Source organism: Schistocerca cancellata, chromosome 4 (genome assembly GCF_023864275.1).
Source record: "Schistocerca cancellata isolate TAMUIC-IGC-003103 chromosome 4, iqSchCanc2.1, whole genome shotgun sequence".
Taxonomy (NCBI): domain Eukaryota; kingdom Metazoa; phylum Arthropoda; class Insecta; order Orthoptera; family Acrididae; genus Schistocerca; species Schistocerca cancellata.
Window position 1 is genome coordinate 649462982 of NC_064629.1, and position 27685 is coordinate 649490666.

A 27685-nucleotide genomic window follows, 5' to 3' on the forward strand; every position below is an offset into this window, starting at 1 on the left:
CCGAAAACAGGTGTCAGCAGTGTGTACTTCGACGCCGTCGTCACAGAATCTTTCACTGGAAGTTCGACTCCAACACCTAGAACTCAGAGTGAGTGGTATGCATCCATGGAGTTCACACACTGCAACAGCAACCACAACGCGCTGAGCACAAAAACATTTTTTTTGTGATATCGCAGAGTTTAGGCGTAGTGATTGCTATGTTATGTCCAAAGTATCGTTTGTGAAACGTGCGCAGTCTGCTGATTTATCAGAATTCAGAGGGAATTGTAAAGAAACATATTCGGTACCGGTGAGCTGTAGTATTTATAATTTAGCGCAACATGGTGAACCACGGACAAAGTTTGTACCAGTAACCTGTTTTACTTGCAGACGGTACAATCATGCAGCACACGACTGTACTGAGAGTCGCTGTGCTATGATCAGGCAAAATAATTAGTTGACTATTTTCGTACATTGTAAATCGTGTTTCTCTGTTTGACGCAAGTATTTTCGGGAAAAATGTAAGATGGTGGTAGACTGCACAAAAGCACTTGGCGAAAGATCAGCTACCACGTGTGATAGAACAGACACACTGATGAAGCAAGTGTCACAACTGTTAGCTGGAAATGCTCAATAGAAGTTACGCCATGGTGATTTGATGACAGAGTTACAATATTTGCGAACTGCGGAAGAGCCACAGTCGGGTTAGAGGGAATTGAAGTCGCCAGTTGCAACGACCCACTTTTCAGTAGCTCCGACAAAACGACAGAGGACGTAACGCTATTTATTAATGATGTATTGGCTACAACTGGAAGGAGAGAGTGCTTGGGTGAAACTACTCTGCGGATGGCCAATTTATGCTTTACAAGTAAAGTTAAGACGTATCTGATGTATCACCAAATGCTGAGCAAGGCAATTACATTTTAACAATTAACGGAAGATTTGTGTCCACAAGGAAAATAGTACTAGGTTTTTCGGAGAAATGTTGAGTGGGTTGATACAGACACAAACGAGACAGTACAAAATTTTTCCGAGAAAATCCGTAAAATAATTGTCCAAACATATAAGTTGACAAAAAATCCAGAAGCAGGTCGCGCCATACTCAGAGAGTCAGAAAACAGTGTTCGGTGTTTTTTTGTGAGGAATTCCTGCGACGTTTTTGCGAAAATTCCGAATGGAAAATAAAGTGGTTCTGGCTTCAGCACCGCCTGTTGCCAAACGTATGCTGGAGATGGACATTGCTGCACGAGTGCGCAATAAGCGAATTTTTGCTTCTGAAAAGAATTGTTATCGTTGTGGGGAAAAGGGACATTTGAAGCTTCTATGCAATCATCCGGTATGGTATAGATGTGGACGTTTTGGCCACAAGGCAAACAAGTGGGGAAATAGGAAGCAGGGTGATGGGGATAAGGAACGGAAAACTTTAAACATAAAAGGAGGCATTTCGTCTATGGAAAACATTCCCCGTGAGTCCGAGTACTGCAGACACTAATGCACAGCCGGATTGCTGCTTGATGTGCTTTGTAAATAGTAAAATATGTACATGCTTAGTCGATACTTCTCACGTGTATCTGTGATTAGTCCAGATCTCATGAGTAGGAGAAGACTAGGGACTCCAACGCATAAATTGCGTGGAGTGGAAGATAATGATTCGATATCACTGGGGATAACACAGCTCATTTGTAGGATTGTAGCTATAGAGTTTTGTGAACATATGGAAGTGTTGACAACTGTAGGACAAGTGTATTGCGCGATTCTCGGCCTTGACTTCATGGATAGACACATGCAAAAATTAATCTTGCACAGCCCACAGATGAACTTTGCGGAAACTTGTTTCCGATGAGTCCAACAGCTGTAAATGTTTCATTGTCGCACCGTACAATGATTGCTGAGGTACCACCAACTGAACTGTTTACACGTACATTGAAGATAATTACGCATGACAAAGTATCTACTGGTACAGGGAAGTTGGTTTGGTATCTATCGATGTAGATGTGCCCTAGCAAAGATTGCGCCTGTTTGAGGCACTGCAGAACAAAGAAGCATTAAATGAAATGTATTGTTTCATACAAAGAAGTGTGTAACCAATGTCAACGGGAAACTTACGATCCCGTTAAGGTTTGATAATTTTGGGTCAGATGAAATGTATCTTCTGAGAGGATTTCTAATAGCGACTTTAGATATACTCTAAGATATGGATGTCGATGGTTCATGACGTGATAGAAGCAGCAAGCAAACTGTTAATGTGTCTGTACTGCGTTCCACGTTTCGTCACTTGAAAGACAGTGAATGGAAAACCATAAAAGCTTTGTTACTAGAATGTTCAGATTTATTCAGTTAAATGACCCACTATCAGCAATTCCTATCACAAAACACATCGTACTAGCTGGCGATAAACCACCAGTCTATAAGAAACCATACAGTAAAGTGAAACACCTACAGCCGTTAGTAGACGAATGTATAGATCAGCAATTACGTGGCGGTATTATCAAACATAGCGATAGCCCGTGGTCAGAAAATATTGCTATTTTACGAAAAAAGTCAGTTGACTGTACTCAAAAATATCGATGTTGTTGCGATAACCGTTACTTGAATGCATGAACCACAACAGATGCTTATCTGATCCCGAACATTGCAGGTAAATTTGACAACCGAGGAGGATGTAAATATTTTTCTGCGATTGATTTTAGAAGTGGTTATCAAAAATTGGATATAATTCCCGAAAACAAACCCAAAATGCGTTTGCAACACCTTCAGGCCATTACCATTACCAAAGAATGACGTTCCGATTAAAATATGCTCCCGCTACGTTCCAATGCATGTAAGATGCGGTACTTCGTGGATGAAAACTAAGAATCTGTGTGATATATATTGACGATATAATCGGCTAATAGAAAACTAGAATTTATCATGTTAAACGTCTAGATGAAATAGTTAGTAGATTGAGGGCAGTACATCTTACACTTAATGTGAAGAAATCCCATTTCCCTCAACACAAGTAAGTTATCTTTAGCATATTATCTGTCAAGATGAAGTGAAATCGGATCCTCGACTTACTGCCGCCATACATGATTTTCAGATACTACATAGCACTAAACAGTGAAGAGATTCGCTGAAATTGACAGCCGTTAACTAAGTTTCTACGTAAAGATGTTCTTTTTCAACGGATATCACAACGTCAAGAATCATCGAGAAACTCAAGTAGCTATTAGTATCAGATTCTGTGTTACCATCCCCTAATTTTGAACAGGAGTTCATACAGCTGCATGATGCCAGCGACAATGCTTTAATCTGCAGTTCAAGTCAGAATGTTGATGGGAAACAACAGTAGCGTATGCCTCCAGACTACTGAATAAGGCTGAAACTAATTATACGACAAATGAAAAAAAAAATCTTAGCAGTTATTTATGGAATCTCATGGTTGTAGATTAAAAGTGATTACAGACCATGTGTCTTTAAAATGATAAGCCGGCCGCGGTGGTCTCGCGGTTCTAGGCGCTCAGTCCGGAACCGCGCGACTGCTACGGTCGCAGGTTCGAATCCTGCCTCGGGCATGGATGTGTGTGACGTCCTTAGGTTAGTTAGGTTTAAGTAGTTCTAAGTTCTAGGGGACTGATGACCACAGATGTTAAGTCCCATAGTGCTCAGAGCCATTTGAACCATTTTTAAAAAAAATGATAAATAAGATTGAAAGGTCCACAAAGTCGATTAATGAGATGGGTTTTGAAACTGAGTGAAGCAAATGAATTCTTATACCCTAAGTATACACAGTACTCGCTTTTCTATCAGGTGGCGTACCAAAATGTTAGTAAGAAATATTTTTATCAGCATAGTACTACTATATTATTGCAGAGATTTGATACAGAATCAACCTTTGTACAATGAGATTTGATTTACTAGGCAATCAGATGTCTTCCGAACGAGTCACAGAAGGACAGCCACGCTTCCATTCAGTATTTGTGAAGTAAGGTTCAAAATATTCAAATGGCTCTAAGCACTATGGGACTTAACATCTGAAGAAATCAGTCCCCTAGACATAGAACTACTTAAACCTAACTAACCTAAGGGCATCACACACATCTACGCCCGAGGCAGGATTCGAACCTGCGACTGTAGCAGTCGCCCGGTTCCGGACTGAGCGCCTAGAAAATCCGGTTAAGCAAACTAGATAAAAAGATGGTAATTACTACATTGTTACAAATCTTTACGGATAGACGACAGAAGAATCAAGGTCGAAACTTCACATGAGGCGGTACATAACGCTGCTCAAGAGAAATTGAGTGCAACGGTATTAAGTCTTCTTGAAATTTTGATGGCATTACAGAAAGCACAAAGACACTATGCTGGGGGGCTACAACATGTCGTAGCTATAACAAGAATATAGCTTTATTTTATCGCATAAATGAAGTAAGAGTTGATATTGTTCAAGGTAGTGAGCACATTAAAAGTCAATTTCCATTAGTAGGTATAAACGCATAATACCAGTGTTACGCTGCACGTCCATATCCGATTAAATGGAATACATTTGGAAATTGGATAAAAGTACAAACTAGTTTCTCAGTGGAGAAATGCTCATATAATTATGTCTGTAGGAAATTTGAAAGAAAATATTAGTATTTGTTCAACAAGGGTGATACAAACGAACAACCAGTCATGTGCTGTGCAGTTGCTTTTAGGGACAATGGAAGCAGTATAATGCGAAAAAAACCTTAGCTTCTTAGCTAAAAGTCTAGAAAGTTGGAAATTACTGGATTGACTCCGTATTTACACCTCAAACAGTAATTATCATTTGCTATGAAAACGGCAAACCAATCGGATTAACAGAACTACTGCGACAGGGCAATGGATAGTTAACTAATGGAACTATCTGTGAAATACCAGGGAGACAATTTTACCTTTCAGCTACCATCACGGGCACAATGATGATTAATAGGTCTCGACAAATGTTGCATTGGTCAGAGGACCACCACACATTACCTAACCAAAACGTAACTTTTGTTAATGATAACTTAAAAATCCCACACCGCTACAATCCGTAGTCGAATTAATAACTTCAGAAAAAGGGCAAATTTCAGTCAGTCAGTCGAATAGTGAAACATGTGGAACAATATCACGAGAAATGTCGAAAAAAAAATTACTTTCAGTGTGTCAATGAAATGCATATCTAGGTTTTATTGTTTATTTGTGCAACTTATTTTTGTACAAAGCATAAGATACCTTAGTGAGATGAGGCAACCATCCATCATATACCTATGGAATGGATACGAACTAGTAATAAGTAATGGAAGTGGAAAGTGTAACTGATATATGTAACCAGAACATAATGACAAAGTAGATTAATTAATATAACTATGGATCGAGACTTAGGTTGGGATATAAAGCTGAAAAGGGTTGTATATTTTTAATAAAAGCTAGGTTAAGACTAATTAGTAGCAAGTGAAAAAGGGAAACTTCAGGACGAATTTCTTAAAGAGCACAGAATAGTAAGAGGTAGGAAGTTAGAAATTTTAATTAATTTCATCCCTATTGCAACAGGCAATATTAGGTTGAGAGAGAGAGAGAGGGGGAGAGAGAGAGAGAGAGAGAGAGAGAGAGAGAGAGAGAAAGAGAGAGAGAGAGAGAGAGGGGGGGGGGGGAGGGAGACAGACAGACAGACACAGAAGCCGGAAGTGTTGCCGTTATGTCACAAGTGGGTCAGGCCTTCGACACATTACGACACAGTCTGCCGAGCGAAAATACGCATTCAGCAAAAAGAACACTGCGACACAAAAAAAAAGGGGGAACAGAGACAAGAATAGTTCTTAGCTCGTTAGCTCCTAAGACATGGTAGAAGAAACATTGTCTCTTACATAAGAAAAAGTAACGAGGATGTGATATAACAATTAACAGCCTGCCTGTACAGTGAAATACCAAAATGACACATACGCTCATTCGGAACCAAGCCTTACGTCATAGACTAGCGCAAGCTCGCTTTATATAGCACTCGAAAAATGGTTCAAATGGCTCTGAGCACTATGGGACTTTACATCTGAGGTCATCAGTCCCCTAGAACTTAGAACTACTTAAACCTAACTAACCTAAAGACATCACACACATCCATGCCTGAGACAGGATTAGAACCTGCGAACGGCGGTCGCGCGGTTCCAGACTGAAGCGCCTAGAACCGCTCGGCCACATCGGCCGGCTTATATAGCACTCAATTCAATGACTATGATAGTGAATCTGTGTCATAGACGCTCCAGTGTATCTGCAAAACAGTCGAAGATGCACTGTAGTTTATGGTCTTCTCCTATTGAACTAGATGCTGCTCGCCGCCTACCTGCTATAGCTGGACCCCATTGGTTGTCATCTATGGCACCTTACAGCAGAGCGATAGGTCGATGTCTTTTGGCAAGCCATCCATGCCCGTTCGCACAATGCGTGAGTTTCTGCTGTCCGTCTTCGTGCTTTCCAACCCTTTTCTTGGCCACTTAGATCGCCAGATCTCTCCCCACTTGAGAACATTTGCAGCATTGTCAACAAGGCCCTCCAACTACCTCGAGATTTTGACGATCGCACGGGCGAGTTGGACAGAATTTGGCACGATATCCTTGAGGTCGACATCCAACATTTCAGTCAATCAGTGCCAAGCGTAATAGCTGCTTGCTTAAGGTGCAGAGGTGGACGAGCGCGTTACTGACTTGTTCAGTTCGTGTAGCTCTTTCTCTTGGCCCAGTCATCGCAAGCTGATGGGGAGGAAGCCAACGGACCACAAGACTGCAGACACCAGGTACATCGCTGTGAGTCATCAATGGCGACTCATCGTGCCGGCTGTTGGGGTGTCATTAGTTTCATATCGAATTCTGCGATAACCATACAGTCATACACCAAACACGAAGGTTTCCCCCCCCCCCCCCTCCTGTACTACCACGTGGCCGTCCAGAGCCTGGTCTTCTTGCGACAGTACATTCTCGTTACCATCGCTAACAGCAATCGTGTGCAGTGGTTACATTCCTACCAAGCCTTTCTGCAATGTCGCGGAGGGAATATCCAGATTCTCGTAACGCTATTACACGACCTCGTTCAAAGTCAGTGAGGTGTTGATAATGGCGTTTGTGTCATCTTAAAGACAGTCTTGACTAACATCAACTCACGATGTCCAGTCTCAAAGGTAACTAACGCTCACGACCGTTACAACGTGAATTTAAAGCAAATCTGATCTTCATCCTCATAATGGCTCTACTAGCGCAGCTCTTGTACGACTGGCGCGAAATGTGAATTGACATCTTCTTCCAGATATAAAAACACATCTGCCAACTTTCGTTTCTGTTGCGCAACTTCTTCTTGGTGTTGCGGTTTTTCCCCCCAGTGTATTACACGTTCACGAGCAACGCCTTTCAACCGTTAAAGAAGCCTCCATTTCTCGATTGTTCCTGTTCTTTTCGGAGGAGGCCATCTCCTTGTCGCAACGTGCTGTTGAGAAAGAATCTCCATCCCTGCATACTCATACGGATTTATGGACAGCTCTGCAAGATTCATGGTGTCAGTTCTCTACAGCACTACTTCAGACATTAGTTGAGTGAATGCCACGTCGTGTTACGGCACTTCTGCGTGCTGGCGGGGACCCTGCACGATATTAGGCAGGTGTACCAGTTTCTTTGGCTCTTCAGTGTAGTAGAAAGTTTCGGTGCCCGTGCATAGGTACAGAAAATTTCGACTTTGTGATCTGAATGTGGAATGAAGCTACGTTGTCTTCGGTGCAAAATGGACGGTGACTAGCAGCAACTGTTCGATATATGTGGAGCGTAGGGAAGGCCGTCTTCCGACATCGGGAGGTTTGGAGCTTCCTCCTTAAAGTGAATTGTCAGAAGGGATACGAGACTAGGTCTTAGACTAAAAAATAATGTAACTCACTAATAGGTCCATAAATAGAAATGGAAAAATTGTATTTTTTGTTACTTTAACTTCGGACGCCTGCAGATGGTGATGCGGTTAGCCGTATTAAGTGGTCTTGGGAGAGTTCTGCCACTACACCTACATTACCATGTAAATCGATGACAGGTTCACTTTCAATTAGGCCTAAAGGTAAACTATATCTAGATGGCAGTGACATTTAGTCTGTATTAGTAAATTGTGCTGGATGGCACATTGCTAAATACCTGGCAATGTATCTCCCAGATCGGTCTGAGGGTGTACTGCTCTCGTATGTCAAACAAGGCCCAATCCTTTGTATGGGTGGCTTTTGTATCTTACGACTCGGAAACAATTCCGCTTGTTGCTGCCAGCACCTACAGTGCTTCTCTTGTTGTCTTTTCCTAAGGATGTATACAATGATGAGCCAAAACATTATAATCAATTGCTGAAAAGCTTTTTCCATCTTCGACACGAAATAAGTCACTGATTCTGGTATCAGGGATTCGACATATTGTTGGTAGGTTTGTGGAGGTACGTGGCATTAGATGTCTACGCACAGGTAATGTCATTCGCGTAAATAACGGGCCGCTGATTTGCGTACGCGATGATTGCGCCCCATAGCGACCCAGAAGGGTCTGATAGGATTTACATCAGGCGAATTTGGTCGCCGAGAAATCAACATGAGTTCACTATAATGCTCCTCAAACTACTGTAGTGCGGCTGCTGTTCTATCTGCTTATATTTGGAATTATCCTAAGAACATTCTTATATTACTTGATAATTGCCAAATAAGCCGATACTCTGTAACTAGTAAACAAGTACTAGGGGAACAAACTGAAGTTTGTTTGCTTTTCAGTCTTAGTTACTTTCAGGTTTCTGACAATATGTTCTTATAGCATCGATTAGGGTAAACCTATCGTACTATGCCTTGGTTCTTAAATGAATTCTATAACAACGTCACTTAATTTTTTTATGAAAGATGCTATGGAAGTTTGAGTATAAAATACTATTTCGTTGAAATAACACCCTCTCAAATCACATCCATGCGGTACGGAGACACGCACATTAAGAAAACTGTGAGATACGTAGACCTCTGTCCGACTTAGGGCAGTTACCTTAGGTTATTTTGCTTCCTTTGCAGCAGATCCACTTGCTGCTGTTTAATGCTTGACTGTGATTTTCTACCGTAGCTGCTTCCTGTCCCTTCACAATTCTAGCCAATACGTCAGTTCCTCGTCGGCGGGACGTTTCTTACAACAGAGTAATGTCGTGTATTTATAGGCCATATTAAGTATGCTATGTCAGTTATTAACGATAATAGGTGACTAGTAAACAAAGAAAATATTCGTTCTTGCGACCATCAAAGGTTTCTCCTTCGTAAAATGAACAACACCATAACGAGAACATACGTAAATCATCTGCTACTTACATGCTCGCGACATGAGGCAGCGATACAGATTTACAAGAATTTCTCAATACACACTAAGGTTGGCAAAAGTCATGGGATACCTCCTAATATCGTGTTGGACCTCCTTTTGCCCTGCGTATCGCAGAAACTCGACGTGGCATGCACGCAACAACTCGTTGGAAATACCCTGCCTCTATAGCCATCCATAACTGCGAAAGTGTTGCCGGTGTAAGATTTTATGTACAAAATAACGTCTTGATTATAGTGTTCGAAGGGAGCCATGTCGGGCGATCCGTGTAGTCAAATCATTAGCTCGAACTGTGCAGAAGTCCTTCAAACCAATCGCGAACAGTTGTGTACCAATGATTTGCAGCATTCTCATCCATAAAAATTGCATCGTTGTTTGCGAACGTGAAATCCATGAATGGCTGCAGTGTTGCTTGTCTGTTAGCAGTGACAACTCTACGCAAACGCAGCTGCTCTCAGTCGTTAAGTGAGCGCCGTCGGCCACTGCGTCGCCCGTGGTGAGAGGTAATGTTGTTGTTGTGGTCTTCAGTCCTGAGACTGGTTTGATGCAGCTCTCCATGCTACTCTATCCTGTGCAAGCTTCTTCATCTCCCAGTACCTACTTCAACCTACATCCTTCTGAATCTGCTTAGTGTATTCATCTCTTGGTCTCCCCCTATGATTTTTACCCTCCACGCTGCTCTCCAATACTAAATTGGTGATCCCTTGATGCCTCAGTACATGTCCTACCAACCGATCCCTCCTTCTGGTCAAGTTGTGCCACAAACTTCTCTTCTCCCCAATCCTATTCAATACTTCCTCATTAGTTATGTGATCTACCCATCTAATCTTCAGCATTCTTCTGTAGCACCACATTTCAAAAGCTTCTATTCTCTTCTTGTCCAAACTATTTACCGTCCATGTTTCACTTCCATACATGGCTACACTCCATACAAATACTTTCAGAAATGACTTCCTGACACTTAAATCTATACTCGATGTTAACAAATTTCTGTTCTTCAGAAACGCTTTCCTTGCCATTGCCAGTCTACATTTTATATCCTCTCTACTTCGACCATCATCAGTTATTTTGCTCCCCAAATAGCAAAACTCCTTTACTACTTTAAGTGTCTCATTTCCTAATCTAATACCCTCAGCATCACCCGATATAATTCGACTACATTCCATTATCCGCGTTTTGCTTTTGTTGGTGTTCATCTTATATCCTCCCTTCAAGACACCATCCATTCCGTTCAACTGCTCTTCCAAGTCCTTTGCTGTCTCTGACAGAATTACAATGTCATCGGCGAACCTCAAAGTTTTTATTTCTTCTCCATGGATTTTAATACCTACTCCAAATTTTTCTTTTGTTTCCTTTACTGCTTGCTCAATATAGAGATTGAATAACCTCGGGGAGAGGCTACAACCCTGTCTCACTCCCTTCCCAACCACTGCTTCCCTTTCATGTCCCTCGACTCTTATAACTGCCATCTGGTTTCTGTGCAAATTGTAAATAGCCTTTCACTCCCTGTATTTTACCCTTGCCACCTTTAGAATTTGAAAGAGAATATTCCAGTCAACATTGTCAAAAGCTTTCTCTAAGTCTACAAATGCTAGAAACGTAGGTTTGCCTTTCCTTAATCTTTCTTCTAAGATAAGTCGTAAGGTTAGTATTGCCTCAGGTGTTCCAGTATTTCTACGGAATCCAAACTGATCTTCCCCGAGGTAGGCTTCTACTAGTTTTCCATTCGTCTGTAAATAATTGGTGTTAGTACTTTGCAGCTGTGGCTTATTAAACTGATTGTTCGGTAATTTTCACATCTGTCAACACCTGCTTTCTTTGGGATTGGAATTATTATATTCTTCTTGAAGTCTGAGGGTATTTCGCCTGTTTCATACATCTTGCTCACCAGATGATAGAGTGTTGTCAGGACTGGCTCTCCCAAGGCCGTCAGTAGTTCCAATGGAATGTTGTCTACTCCGGGGGCCTTGTTTCGACTCAGGTCTTTCAGTGCTCTGTCAAACTCTTCACGCAGTATCGTATCTCCCATTTCATCTTGATCTACATCCTCTTCCATTTCCATAATATTGTCCTCAAGTGCATCGCCCTTGTATAGACCCTCTATATACTCCTTCCACCTTTCTGCTTTCCCTTCTTTGCTTAGAACTGGGTTTCCATCTGAGCTCTTGATGTTCATACAAGTGGTTCTCTTATCTCCAAAGGTCTCTTTAATTTTCCTGTAGGCAGTATCTATCTTACCCCTAGTGAGATAAGCCTCTACATCCTTACATTTGTCCTCTAGCCATCCCTGTTTAGCCATTTTGCACTTCCTGTCGATCTCATTTTTGAGACGTTTCTATTCCTTTTTGCCTGCTTCATTTACTGCTTTTTTATATTTTCTCCTTTCATCAATTAAATTCAATATTTCTTCTGTTACCCAAGGATTTCTACTAGCCCTCGTCTTTTTACATACTTGATACTCTGCTGCCTTCACTACTTCATCCCTCAAAGCTACCCATTCTTCTTCTACTGTATTTCTTTCCCCCATTCCTGTCAATTGTTCCCTTATGCTCTCCCTGAAACTCTGTACAACCTCTGGTTCTTTCAGTTTATCCAGGTCCCATCTCCTTAAATTCCCACCTTTTTGCAGTTTCTTCAGTTTTAATCTACAGGTCATAACCAATAGATTGTGGTCAGAGTCCACATCTGCCCCTGGAAATGTCTTACAATTTAAAACCAGGTTCCTGAATCTCTGTCTTACCATTACATAACCTATCTGATACCTTTTAGTATCTCCAGGGTTCTTCCATGTATACAACCTTCTATCATGATTCTTAAACCAAGTGTTAGCTATGATTAAGTTGTGCTCTGTGCAAAATTCTACCAGACGGCTTCCTCTTTCATTTCTTAGCCCCAATCCATATTCACCTACTACGTTTCCTTCTCTCTCTTTTCCTACACTCGAATTCCAGTCACCCATGACTATTAAATTTTCGTCTCCCTTCACTATCTGAATAATTTCTTTTATTTCATCATACATTTCTTCAATTTCTTCGTCATCTGCAGAGCTAGTTGGCATATAAACTTGTACTACTGTAGTAGGTGTGGGCTTCGTATTTATCTTGGCCACAATAATGCGTTCACTATGCTGTTTGTAGTAGCTTACCCGCATTCCTATTTTCCTATTCATTATTAAACCTACTCCTGCATTACCCCTATTTGACTTTGTGTTTATAACCCTGTAGTCACCTGATCAGAAGTCTTGTTCCTCCTGCCACCGAACTTCACTAATTCCCACTATATCTAACTTTAACCTATCCATTTCCCTTTTTAAATTTTCTAACCTACCTGCCCGATTAATGGATCTGACATTCCACGCTTCGATCCGTAGAACGCCAGTTTTCTTTCTCCTGATAACGACATCCTCTTGAGTAGTCCCCGCCCGGAGATCCGAATGGGGGACTATTTTACCTCCGGAATATTTTACCCAAGAGGACGCCATCATCATTTAATCATACAGTAAAGCTGCATGCCCTCGGGAAAAATTACGGCCGTAGTTTCCCCTTGCTTTCAGCCGTTCGCAGTACCAGCACAGCAAGGCCGTTTTGGTTATTGTTACAAGGCCTGATCAGTCAATCATCCAGACTGTTGCCCCTGCAACTACTGAAAAGGCTGCTGCCCCTCTTCAGGAACCACACGTTTGTCTGGCCTCTCAACAGATACCCCTCCGTTGTGGTTGCACCTACGGTACGGCTATCTGTATCGCTGAGGCACGCAAGCCTCCCCACCAACGGCCAGGTCCATGGTTCATGGGGGAGTAATGCCTGACTGAGATGTGGAATTCTCGGCACACTCTTGATACTGTGGGTCGCGGAATACTGAACCCCCTAACGTTTCCCGAAATGCAGCGTCCTATTCGTTAGCTCCAACCACCATTCCATGTTCAGAGTTTGTTAATGCCCGTCGAGCGGCCATAATCACGCCGGAAACCTTTTCACATGAATCACTTGAGTGCAAATGACAGCTCTGCTAGTTACCAATGAGAGTAACAGCAATACTACGTGTTTTTGGTGTCGCGATATTATTTCCCGTTTGTTAATATGAGGTCATCACCGGATGTTTGTGGAAATAAGATACCTAGTCAAGAATTTTACGTGTGATCAAAATTATACTTAACTAGCTACCAACCCCTGCTTCGTGAAGGTAGCACTAATTATCAACTTTCAGGTAATTTGCATGTCGTAGCGGTAGTCTATTACATACACAAACCTTCCTCCTGAATCACTCTATTAATGGAAATCGTTCCAAAATTCCTTTAGTAGTTCGTGAGATTAGCCTTCGTGAACAGACAGAAGAATTTGACTGTGTACTTTAGGATACATATAGATTAAGACTCTAATATTTCTTTCACATTAAAATAATTTCAATACTCTACCTTTTCCCACGTTCCAAGTCTATACACTGAGCTAATTGTAAAAGTAACTGTATTTTAGATTTACTTGAATTTTTCTGTGTGGAATATAATTTCTAGCGTAACAACTTTTTGAAATATTGTACTCCCCCTCACTACTTTGTAAACTTCAAACAACAAATAAATTTTATGAAAAGTGTATCGTATGAGAAGCACAATAAGTCATCCTTCTCATAACACGCCCAACTATTCCACGAGCCACTAACAGAAACATGAGTGGATACATTTCGTGACACACGTCCTGTGATATCAGGAGAAGAAACAACGTGCTTGGGTTAGCGCACCAATTTTGTTGTGCATAACACGGCAGAAGTTTTAAGGAATTCTGGATCATAACTCATTTGTTGTGTGCAGCCTTCATTTATAGTGCGTGTAGAAATGACACATGTCACACAGACTTTTTTTTTCCTTTCCACTACTGACGTAAACGGCAGAGGATTGGGCAACAGCTCAAACAGCTATAGTCTAGCTTTTCGAAGACGATCTGCATCTGTCATTAAGAACATAATATAATTAACCGATGTATGACACTAACTCTATAAAAGCATCAAAGAGTTTCGCTGTGAACATGGAAGAAGACTTGTTTAGCTGACGGTCAAAAATGCTTCGAGAAACGGCAACTAGGACGTGCAATGCTCTCAATACCTGAGCAAGTGCCAGATAAGTTTCAAAGCGGAGGTAATCATTTCCATTTCATCTACAGCTATCCTCAGAACTTTGAATTATGCGCTGTGGCTTATCGGAAAACTTTTTGCCCGAAGTTGCAAGAGTGATGAGCACTCTTTAAGCTCCATTTAATGAAGAAGAGTAGAATCCGTCTGTGATAAGTGCCCTGGATCATGTTTTAGCAAATTTGATATCTACAATGATGCAGAAACCTGTTTCCGTGAGACACATTATGAGGAGTAATCACAATTACCGTATCAGGTGAAATAAGTTCGTGAATTAAGGGATATATATACGTTAGAGATGTTCGTCAATGAAATACTGAGTTCTGTACTAAATAAATTTGAAATTAGCTTGAATCGCACTCATTCATCACTATTGGACTTTTATTGATGCACCAGAGAGACCGAGAGACCGCGTAAAAATTCGAAATTTCGATTTGTCTGTGTGTCATCAACACGACAGCGACAACGTTTCTCCATTATTATCAATGTCTGATTCAAAATGGGTAATTATGTCAGCCCCCCGTCGTGTACCAAATTAACTAATCAGAATGATTATTTACATGCTGCCAGAAACCAACCTTGTATCAATAGAAGTATAGTTTACTCTTTCAAATCAGAACCGCAGCAAATTTGGAACATTATGGGGATTTTTGGAAGGATACATATCTCGACTTTGGTGTGAATCATGTTACAGACATCCTTATTTACAAATACTGGGATCTCACTAACTTCTCAGTAATTTAATGGAAGGCTCACTTCAGTCTATAGTATACCTAACTGTTCCAACCTAGGCTTAGTAACTTCTTGTAAAAGCACAATGCCTTAAGCCGTAATCTGTACTATTTTTCTGCACGTACGCGTCTTATTTTGGACAGGGGTGTCGCCCCAATAGCACTTGCAGCAGCAGGCACCCGGGGTCAGTAGTGGGTTTAGAGTGAGAAGCTGAGGGTGGTTGAGTTATCTTCTCGGTACAGAATTGCAGGAAATGGTCACATGAAAGTTAACTTGGGAAGTATTATTAAACAGTTATATCGAAGAGTATGTAATTTAATATGTAAAGGTTTATTAGATGATGTGTATTGGAAAAATCTTCCGCGTTGGGCAGAAGTAAATTTACGATTTCAGATGTCAAACGACGCTATAGGCCTACACGTGAACAATCATTGTTAGCGTGGAGACTAGCACGCGGAATACGTTATAGATAACCTTATTCCATTCATAATCATATTCGTACTGGACCAGCTGGAAGAAATTGTGACTGCTCTGGAATAAACGAATTTGAGTTTGTGTATTATGTCAGTGTTTTTGAGGAGAACATATTTAAACCTGTTCTACTGATCGAATATTAATAAACTAAGTGAATGGACATTGTCTTTTATTGCAGAGGATCCTTGGTGTTACTAATAATTAGTTTTGTGTGTTAGCTAAAGGCACATCGCGGGCAGTAGGCACAGGATTTCATCAGATTGCCGGTCTGATCTATTTGTTGTCTTTCTTAGAAAGATCCGATTGCCTTCAAGTGAAATGAAATATCGTATTTCAAAAATGGCGGTGGATCAAGCAATACGTTATTTAGTTTTCGACATAAGTCACTAATGACGTAAAGGCAGTTCGTTATCGTCCGCAGCAAATTTGATGAGAGAAATCGCCAGTCCCATAGTAAACTGCTTAATTTTATTCAAAACACGGCTGAGCAACCGGGACTGTTTCACTTGACGCACTAGGTTTGGTTAGTTAAGGAAACGTACATTTCTCTCTTTAAGTGTGGCTGATACATAAAAAGCAAGCCTGAAAAATATCTAGGGGTGGTGGTTAGTGTTTAACGTCCCGTCGACAACGAGGTCATTAGAGACGGAGCGCAAGCTCGGGTTAGGGAAGGATTGGGAAGGAAATCGGCCGTGCCCTTTCAAGGGAACCATCCCGGCATTTGCCTGATACGATTTAGGGAAATCACGGAAAACCTAAATCAGGATGGCCGGAGACGGGATTGAACCGTCGTCCTCCCGAATGCGAGTCCAGTGTGCTAACCACTGCGCCACCGCGCTCGGTGAAAAATATCTAGCGGCTCTGGTGGGAACATATGTTCCTATTTACACTTTGAAGATTCAAAATGCACCGCGAAGACTAATAAACAGAAAATGAAAGCTAAACATCAGGAATTTGTGAGAGCATGACTTTTTTTCCATTTAGTAAGGGATATAGCCATCACTTAGACCGAATCGAAATATTTAATATTGCACACTCGAGTGCAGTTTCATTAAACATATACACTACTGGCCATTAAAATTGCTATACCATGAAGATGACGTGCTACAGACGCGAAATTTAACCGACAGGAAGAAGATGCTGTGATATGCAAATGATTAGCTTTTCACAGCATTCACACAAGGTTGGCGCCGGTGGCGACACTTACAACGTGTTGACACGAGTAAAGTTTCCAACCGATTTCTCATACACAAACAGCAGTTGACCGGCGTTGCCTGGTGAAACGTTGCTGTGATGCCTCGTGTAAGGAGGAGAAATGCGTTTTCGACTTTCAAAAATGGTTCAAATGGCTCTGAGCACTATGGGACTTAACAGCTGTGGTCATCAGTCCCCTAGAACTTTGAACTACTTAAACCTAACTAACCTAAGGACATCACACACATCCATGCCCGAGGCAGGATTCGAACCTGCGACCGTAGCAGTCGCGCGGTTCCGGACTACGCGCCTAGAACCGCGAGACCACCGCGTGCGGCGTTTTCGACTTTGATAAAGGTCGGAGTGTAGCCTATCGCGATTGCGGTTTATCTTATAGCGACACTGCTGCTCGCGTTGGTCGAGATCCAATGACTGTTAGCAGAATATGGAATCGGTGGGTTCAGGAGGGTAATACGGAACGCCCTGCTGGATCCCAACGGCCTCGTATCACTAGCAGTCGAGATGACAAGCATCTTATCCGCATGGCTGTAACGGATCATGCAGCCACGTCTCGATCCCTGAGTCAACAGATGGGGACGTTTGCAAGACAACAACCATCTGCACGAACAGTTCGACGACTATTGCAGCAGCATGGACTATCAGCTCGGAGACCATGCCTGCGGTTACCCTTGACGCTGCATTACAGACAGGAGCGCCTGCGATGGTGTCTCAACGACGAACCTGGGTGCATGAATGGGAAAAAGTCATTTTTTCGGATGAATCCAGGTTCTGTCAGCATCATGATGGTCGCATCCGTGTTTGGCGACATCGCGGTGAACGCACATTGGAAGCGTGTATTGGTCATCGCCATACGGGCGTATCACCCAGCGTGATGTTATGGGGTGCCAATGGTTACGCGTCTCGGTCACCTCTTGTTCGCATTGACGGAACTTTGAACAGTGGACGTTACATATCAGATGTGTTACGACCCGTGGCTCTACCCTTCATTCGATCCCTGCGAAACCCTACATTTCAGCAGAATAATGCACGACCGCATGTTGCAGTTCCTGTACGGGCCTTTCTGGATACAGAAAATGTTCGACTGCTGCCCTGGCCAGCACATTATCCAGATCTCTCACGAATTTAAAACGTCTGGTCAATGGTGGCCGAGCAACTGGCTCGTTACAATACGCCAGTCACTACTCTTGATGAACTATGGTATCGTGTTGAAGCTGCAAGGGTAGCTGTACCTGTACACGCCATCCAAGCTCTGTTTGACTCAGTGCCCAGGCGTATGAAGGCCGTTATTAGAGCCAGAGGTGGTTGTTCTGGGTACTGATTTCTCAGGATATATGCTCCCAAATTGTGTGAAAATGTAATCTCATGTCAGTTATAGTATAATATATTTGTCCAATGAATACCCGTTTATCATGTGCATTTCTTCTTGGTGCAGCAATTTTAATGGCCAGTAGTGTATCTGGTAGAGCGTACCACTTACTTTCCCACTGATGACGTCAGCGACGAGTCGTGGCAAAGATTTCCACGCGACACCAAAAGCGTTGGAGTTGTCTCGATTCATGATCATCCAAATGTCACCCAAAACTTTCAGTGCACGGTCGGAACTGTCTCCAGACACGCACATCTCACTCGACGGCGTCTCACACACGCTCAGTAGGATGTAGGTCAGGTGATGGGGGAGCAGGGGGGGGGAGCACCCTCATTCTGTGGAGGACTTATCAAAGGAATTATGGAGCGACGTGTGCTGCTGTAGGTACAGGAATACAAACGGATACACATGAGCAGACATTATTCTCGCGTATCGGTCGCCTATGAGAAACGATGGCAGATGTATTTACACCATCGCCATTACATTCATTGCAAACACCCACCACGCGGAAATAGTTCCACAACCGGCGTGAGCCACGCCCTTTTGACGATCTTGATTAGTCTCCTATCTGTCGTTCGACGTTCTCATACCTTGCAATCGGAGTGTAACATCGTGTAGTGATACTTGTCAATGCAAGTGACATATTCTCAGGTTCAGGGCGTCCAAGGGTGGTAATCCTACAAGCATGAATATCTGTGACGTATACTGGCCAGCGGTGTACATGTGGAGCAGTTGTCAACTCTATGCGCCATTGCGACAATAGATCCTCTCTGTCACAACAAATACTTCTAATTCAGCTGATCATGAGTGTATTACATTCATTTTATCTAACTGTATTTTAATTGGATCTTTGTATCATTAACATAGTCATAGAAAACGACATAACGCATCCAGACACTTTATAGCAAAAAATATCAAAATGATCTCTGTAATGAAAACACTAAAACAGTAATAAACCCGGTTCTTTAAAGCATCGAGCTCCTTTATACAAAACAGCTTCAAGCGTTAATGTGCTAAATATTTGACGTTAAGATTGTAAGCAAGAAGAAGTTCAGAAATGTTTTGAAATTATGTGTAAAGGTTGTTGGAAGTAGCTAAGTTTTCTCATTCTCAAATACTGGATGAATAAAGTCTGGGAATTTGCGCGTCAACTGTTAAGCTACCTCAAAGCATATAGTTTCTAACTGTAATACTTGCCTTACTGTGTCAAACTTTGAACATAAGATTATACCTCTTAATGAGTAGATTATGACAACATTTAAAATTTTTAAATTCGGTCAGTAATTACCGGAAATACTGAAAATCAAATTTTTGTTGCCCCTGGAAGCCGTTACACACGCAAACTGCAACAGGCACTGGATTCCGTGGTCCGTGACAGTCGCTTTCGAATATAGATAAAAACATGTATCTCATACATTTGTTTAATTTTCTCAACATTGATACTATGCTAGGAAAGAGGAAGGTGGAGGAAACGAGAACCATTCACACGGTATCATGGAATACCACGGAAATATCAACCAGAATGGATGGATCAGGTAAATAAATCTGAATCCCCTTCGTGTGAACAGTTTTTGATACATTCAAATTGCGTTTAGTGATTTACAGTTATCGTAACAGATAAAGGAGACTAGGGGGATTTACGTCGAATGCAGCCTGCCTCCCACAATCTCAATGAAAGGTACCATGATTCATACTCCCGGGAACGAGACACCATCGTACACCCTTCTAGCGATATTACCCATATATCAACAATACCGCCTGTTCCATTCATTTCCGTTATCTAGATCCAGTGAGGAATAAGGGCACCTAAAACTTTCCTGCAGCTAAAGAGATAAATTTTCCATTTGAAAAGCCATCAAGTTGTGTTTGCCGACCAGTAGTTCATCTTTAATAGTCTTCAACTTTTGTGGATGGACGTTGGAAACAGTTGCAGCACACGTTCTTTGAAAGAACGGTATTGCTACAACAAGGGCCCTTCGTTCGTCTGCTGTTCACTGAATATATGATACTGTTCTATTCAACAAGTTCTTCTTGTCGTCTATAGATTTCATTAGCAAGCAAGTGTACTGTGATGTCAGTGTTACAATCCTAAGATTGTTAACTGGGCTTACGTGAGCGTCGTGAATTGACACTAACCATGTGCGTGAATCTCGGCTTGTGGAGTAAAATATAGTTTGTCTGCAGTGAACTGCCGCAAAATGTTACGCCTTTTGACATCAAGGAATGGAAGTTTCTATTAATTTCTACTGCTGACAGCTATAGTTTCAGGCATATTATTAATTTATATAAGGAAAGTTAGTGATTTTCGCCATACCAAGTGAGAAGGGTGTGCTGCATCTACTATTTTCAAGGTCTCGTTTCCTAATCTGATTCCCTTGGTATCACATGGTTTAATTAGATTACATTCCATTATTCTTGTTTCGCTTTTGTTGACGTTTATCTTACATCCTCCTTTCAAAATACTGCTCATTCCGTTCAACTGCTCTTCCAAGTCCTCTGGTGTCTCTGACAGATTCACACTGTAATCGGCAATCTTCAAAGTTTTGATCCTCTCCCTGAACTTCAGTCTCTTCTCCAGATATTTCTCTGGCTTCCTTTACTGCTAGGTCAATGTACGTGTTGAAAAACATGAGGGATAACAACCTTGTCTTACTCCATTTTCAACAACCATTCATTCCTCTCGACTCCTATACATGGCGTCTAGTTTTTGTATTTTATCCCTGCTATCTTCAGAACTTTAAAAGAGATTATTCCAGTCAACGTTGTCAAATGCTTTCTCTGAGTCTAAAAATTGTATAAACGTCTGTTTCCTTCCCTTAACCTATCTTATAACGTAAGTCGTAGGGTCAATATTGCCTAGCGAGTTCCTACATTTTTCCGAAACCCAAACTGATCTTCTACCAGTTTCTCCCTTCTTCTGTAAATTCGTATTGTTATTTTACAACCAAGAATCATTAAACTAATAGTTCAGTAACACCCTCACCTGTCAGGACCTGCTGTCTTTGGAACTGGAATTATTATCTTCTTCTTGAAGTATGAGATTGTTTCTCCTTTCTCACACATCTTGCGAACGAGTTGGAATAGTTTTTTTAAGGATGACTTCGGTTATAGAGACTATTTGTAAGTCCACCTTCAGTGTCGTTGGCTAACGCATATTGATAGTAGACATCAAGCCAATCGCTCGAGAAGAAACGAGCAAATTACTGTGCCGCGTTTTTGAGCCATAGAACAGAGCTGGTGCCTTAGCAAAGCAACCATGAAAAGTTCTAGTGATATGACTAATTTAATCAAATGATCGTTTATTGTCAATGAAATTTCATTTTCTTCTTTTATTCTTTAATTATATGTACTCCCTTGTACGTAATTAGTTATGGTTACAATCATACATAATACATATGGCAATAAAAATTTCTTCTGTGCATGTGCGTTACAATTCTTTGCTGGTGGCTTAACTAGTCACATTTGCCTACAAAAACGCTGTGGTATTGAAATGTATATTTTAACTCTCTATAGGAACTTCCCTATAGGAAGGAAATAATAGCAGCTATTGCCTATCTGAGCACTCAGTAATGTATTTTATAGTCCATTGTTTTCATAAATTAAACTTTCTGCTGCTCTCACTTTCGTCGCTAGTAAAAATCCGCACAACAATCCTGTAAACAGAGCTGTTCCGGTAATTATAATTCAAAATACAATAGTTGTGTGAAAATATACGTGCGACAGACAGGAAGAAAGTTTAACAAAGATCGGAAAACGTTAGAATCTCACTGGCATTAACCTGTCATGTTTTAGCTCATCCCTAAAAGATCAGAAAAACACACAGCGAGAGACATCGACTAATACAATGCCTGTATGTCCTACGCACAACCGAAACAGGTACTCTGCTAAATATTTTAGAAGAAATAGAAATTCACACATATTTGACGAAATACTGACGTACTGTATATGACACCTTTATGGTTGAGAAATGATGGTTCATCACAGGAGGTGCTGTATATGACCGACATCCCTCCTCCTTCTCCTCCTCCTTACCCTCACCCAAGCCCTCACCGGCATATACACGTCAACACCGCCATGTTTGTTCGTAAATGTTGCCGCCAGTTACAGGGCGTGGATTTCACTGCAGATGTTCCCACGTAACTCGTCGATAACGCATGGTTTTATCTTATGGTCTTGTACTCTTTAACTTAAGGTGACCCCACACAGAGGGGGAGGGGGAGGCAATTCAGGTGACATTTGGTGCCACAATCCTTTCGAAATCAGTTTGTCAGCGAAAAATCATTCCACCACAGCCACACCCGCTTTAGACGTGTGTGTCATGTTGTTCAATTTTGCTGGTACTGCCAAGCGTCAGTTACTCGTTATCCAAGTGATGAACAAATTCATGAAACAATGCCTGTTACTTTTCACTGGTGACAGTGTCAAACAAAATTGGCCCGATGATGCGCCGTTGAGATAATACACAAAACACGGATACGTTCCGTGAACGAAGAGGTTCACCTACAACTACACTCTGGTTGTCGCTACTCCATAAACGTCCGTCTTGTGAGTTACTCTGTATCCTGACAAGTGGAACCACGCTTCATCTCTGTACCACGTGTCTTGCAATATTCCTCGCATTTCAGCGATAAATCGTTAGACCACTGGCAGTATGTTAGCTTTTCATCATGGTCAGTCTATATCAGTTCAAGAACGACTGTAAACATTCAGGTACAGAAGCATGCTTTCTTAGCAGCTGTGTGACACATGCTACGAGGAGACTTTGTGACAAACGCAAATAGCCGTGTCTTTACCTCAACCATATTTTGTTCCAATAACTGTGGTGACCCCAGCTGAGCATGTCTAACAATGTTCCCTTTGTCTCCAGCTTCGTCAGCAAGCCTTGAAAGCAATGTTTATTTGGTTTATGTCTTAAAAGAACCATTTATTCGTATGAGTGGGGCAGTACCAGTTCAGGTAGATATTATGATGTTACATCAGGGTCACGTCAACGCATCCGGGAATTACAATTTTGGGGTAATTTGTTCTAATTTTACTGATATTCTCAAATATACCCTTATTTTCCTTCTACGATGTATGTGAACATATGATTTTAAATGTTTCACAATTAGCGTAACGTGACATTTAAGCAAATACACCCATATCCCACGTTAAACAAGTAGCACACTGCAGGAAAACCATACGAAATCTACAAGGAACTGGCTCCTGCATTGTTGCACTCACAACACATCACTAAATTAACACTATAAAACAGTTACCCCACTGGCATGGGATTGGAATAGGGTAGACAATCAGTAAAGCGACGTGGAGTCCTAAATTTAATCGTCTCCAAGCGAGTCTCCAGACGGTTCAGGGCTTACTGGCACGACATTCGCCGCAGCTAGTCGCACGTGACAACTTGAAGGTTGGGGAAGTACAGCCATTCAGGTATTTGCAACTAACACGACCAACACACATTAACAACTAGCAACTGCTGGAAACATTCCACGCGAAGTACAGCCGAGGACGGTTGCTACTATCCATTCAGGTATTTGCAACCAACACGACCCAACACACATTAACAACTAGCAACTGCTGGAAACATTCCACGCATCTGATCACTGAGAGAGACAGAGAATGGTCGTTTCCTCTGTTGCACCTGAGACAGCCAACGGTAGAGATAATCCATGACTCCGGCTGCAGTAAGGCGAATAAGCTTAGTCCTGTCCTTGGTGAAACTGCCAGTTGACACAGAATGCAGCCACTCGTAAAGACGCAAAATATTTTATTATGTGAGAGTATTTCTAGTGATGGGTCGTTAGTAACATTCCATAGCTAGAGCGCCAAACACTATCCGAACAGAAGTTTCCGGACACCTGTCAATATCTTAGCGCTGAGAGATACAATGAGTCACTCGTAAGAGCCTTAAAATGTATTTTCTCAGGTGTTTCGGTATTTTTTGCAGTTACCTTTTCCGGAATTAGTAGCTGGAGACGATCTAAGCAAATACATGTAATCATGTCCTAAATGCTAGGCTAAGTGTCGATGGAAACCGTCGAATTTTTCCCTGCTACGAACAAAATGCTTTTAGGGAGAAAATGATTTTACAGCAAAATTTTACGTACTCATTCGACCCTATAGTCCCGAATTAGTGTATTCGATATTAGTTTAATCGGTATGTATTTTCAGACATTAAAAACTCGAAGTTTCCAGTACTCCAACATGACAAAGCGCAATTCACCGATTAGTACTCTGCAGTGATTAACAATTGTAAGACGCTCTGTGACTCCTTTGCGGATAAGTTGAGCTCTCTTTCGGTTCCTTCTGAGGAATGAAAATCTGACATTTGCCATGTACACAGGTTAGATTAGTAACCCCAGACTACATCTCGCTGTTGCGTTGGAATATCCACAGATTTCTTGGCTACTGTGGGGTTACCAGTACGAGTTATTAACGATAGTGTAAACCGTATTAGGACTTCACATGGGCATGATAGCATAACATCTTGATTCCTAATGTGAAGCGTCACCTGCCGGTCTTTGCACTAAGCCTTGATCATAATGAGACAGCCTCCTAGTGTACAACCATATCATCAGCGAATGGTTCCAGAAGATACTAACATCAAGTTACTATATGTAACAAAATGAATAGCAGCAGTTCCATTCCACTTTCCTGAGACAAGTTCAGTCGGAAGCTCGTTACTGATTATTTCTGTAAAGTGGAAACTTCGTCCAGAGTCCTGTTTATCAGTATATCTTAATCCAATTAATTACATAGTACTACTCTTAACTTCAACGTCACAGCAGTAAAAGTGTCGGCCTTTATGTCCCATTTGAAATTGGTTGTCGATTGAATTTTTTTCCCAAGTCAAGTTTTTCATGGATTACTAACGTAAAAAAGATGCCATAGCTCGTTTAGTTTGCATTTGTATCGCATGTGAGAGAGGACGATCAGTGCAAGGTGACTGCTCGGGATATGAAGGCTATTCAGTCGTGCTTAAAAAGTTCGTCACTTTTGAACATCAGGTTAAACATTCTGTTGCGGTTCCTTCAATAATTTCATTTCAGATGTTTATAAATGCCTCTACTATGCACAAAGTGAATCTTTCAGCTCCAGTCCTGTACACGGAAAGGTGTTCCATTAACTTATTGAAGAAACAGTATATATTATCAAGATGCTTGGTAGGTAGGCTTTGTTCCTGAACGGCTAAGTATTTTTACTGAAGTGAAAAACACAAAAATACACAGGTTAGAAAGAAACCTCTTTTCTGAGTCGTACAGAAACAAGCACTGCCTAGAATCTTAACAGCGTACACAGTGAGGTAATCTTCTTAAAGGAACGTCGGCACCACATTACTTTTAAACGAGGTACTCTTGGGTAATCAGGCAGAAGATCACTCTGGTGAAGAGCGACCCTTGACGAGATGACACGGTTTCACTACCCTCTAACAGCGCATATGCTGCTTTTAATATTTATTGCAGGCTAGAAGAGGCAAAACGGACGGACTCTCAGGCCAAGGTATTTCACTAGTGAGTGGATCGTATCTACCAAGACCAGGCTCTTTAGTAATCTGGCAGTCGGTCCCTGGCAAATGCAGTTTTATCAATTAGCAGCGGTTCATTTGAGTACACGTGTGACTTTAGAGAGTGAGTTGTTTGAGGTGGGCAAGTGGAATAGCAATAAATATAAAATGTAGACTGAAAAGAAAGCACGGGAAAACACGTTTAAACTAAGAATATCGTTAAGGGATGTGGATGTGGGTGAGGGTGATGGGTAATGCGGTGATATTAATGTTCTAATTAAAAATGGAAGAAGTAAGTAAAGTTAATAATAGGGCGTTATTAACAAGAGGGAGTTATTAACAAGAGGGTTATCTACCCTCTGTAAAAAAACTGAGTGAATGGATCAACGAAGAACCTAAACGGATGTCATCGGACGTCCACCACGAACAAATTGAAAGAACAATATAAAACAAAAATTGAGATAAAAATGTGGTCAGCGTGACAGAATGCCATGCCATGGTGTCCGGATCCGATTCCCGGCTGGGTCGGAGATTTTCTCCGATCAGGGACTGGGTGTTGTGTTGTCTTCATCATCATCTCATCATCTCCATCGACGAGAAAATCGCCGAAGTGACGTCGACTAAAAAGACTTGCACTAGGCGACTGGTATACTCGACGGGAGGCCCTACTCACACGACATATCATTTTCATTTGCTAAGTCTGAACTACATTTTCGTGGTGAACAGAGAGACACTAACCTTAAAGGTTCAAATGCTTGTCACATACCTCCTATGTGTACTGTTTACATTAAAAAGCTTCACAGCTTCCGATTACTTCCATCAGATACTACTTTTCCTAGTTATCTATAAATCCGTGCGGTGTTACGATAGCTGCAATTGTAAACTTCTTACATATGGGTCTACGCAACGAATTATACGACGGCCATCCGTAAAGTAAGTTCAGATAGGATGAGAAATGAAAACGACAGTGAAGATCCGCTGAAGTCAGGCACAGATGTGTTGGCCAGTGTCTCTAGTCGATTACGTCACGTCACTGTCTTCAGTTCTGAGCATACAGTGAACACGTAAATATGCCTAGGACAATAATTTCTCCCGCCAATTACGGGAGCCCGCTACGAGGTTTCTCCTGGTTTCAAGGAACCATGCATTTCCCTCTTCATGACAATTCTCGGCCGCACACTACATGGGCTTTGGGGACATCCCTGAAGCTTTTTCGATGGGAAGTGTTTGATCACCCACCATCCAGTCTGGACGTAGTTCTCTCTGATGTTCATCTTTGCTTACATGAGCCGCTAACAACGTAGACAACATTTTGGTACAGACAAAATTTTGGTACAGACAACGAAGTGCAGACCAGGGTGGAGAAGTGGGGGAAAGCACAGGTGGCTGCTTTCTATGACGAGAGTACTGGGAAGTTGGTACGACGCTGAGACAAATTCTAAGTTGGACAGGCGACTAGGTAGAGAAGTAGCTGAAAGGAGCAGCAAACTGTTAGAAAAAAAAAAAAAACACACACACAGTTTTGATTTTTACTGTGGTTTCCATTTCGCGATCAATCGGACCTTACTTGCTAGTTTTTCCAAGTCACAGCAACACTGACAACTATGCTACACCATGGTTTTGATTCCACGTCTGTCAGTTGTAGTATATGTATGTGTCACTATTTCCAACAATGTTAATGTTTTACGATAGGGCACAGCGTAAAATAATGTGATTAGGAGAATTAATAAATCATATTAACCTCCGCTGTGTTACTACAGATGACGTATTAATGATCTCATTTGTTCTGGGCATGCATTCCACGAAAGACGTCTAGTTGCTTTCACCGCTCTGAGTGAAGTGCATAGAGTTCTGTTGATTTCGACCAACCTACACCCCTTTAAAGATGTCCCCTGCCCAGACAGCAGCACGTAGGTCGTAGATGACTTATTCTGAGGCTGTAATGAACTGTTAAAGAGGAACTGATAT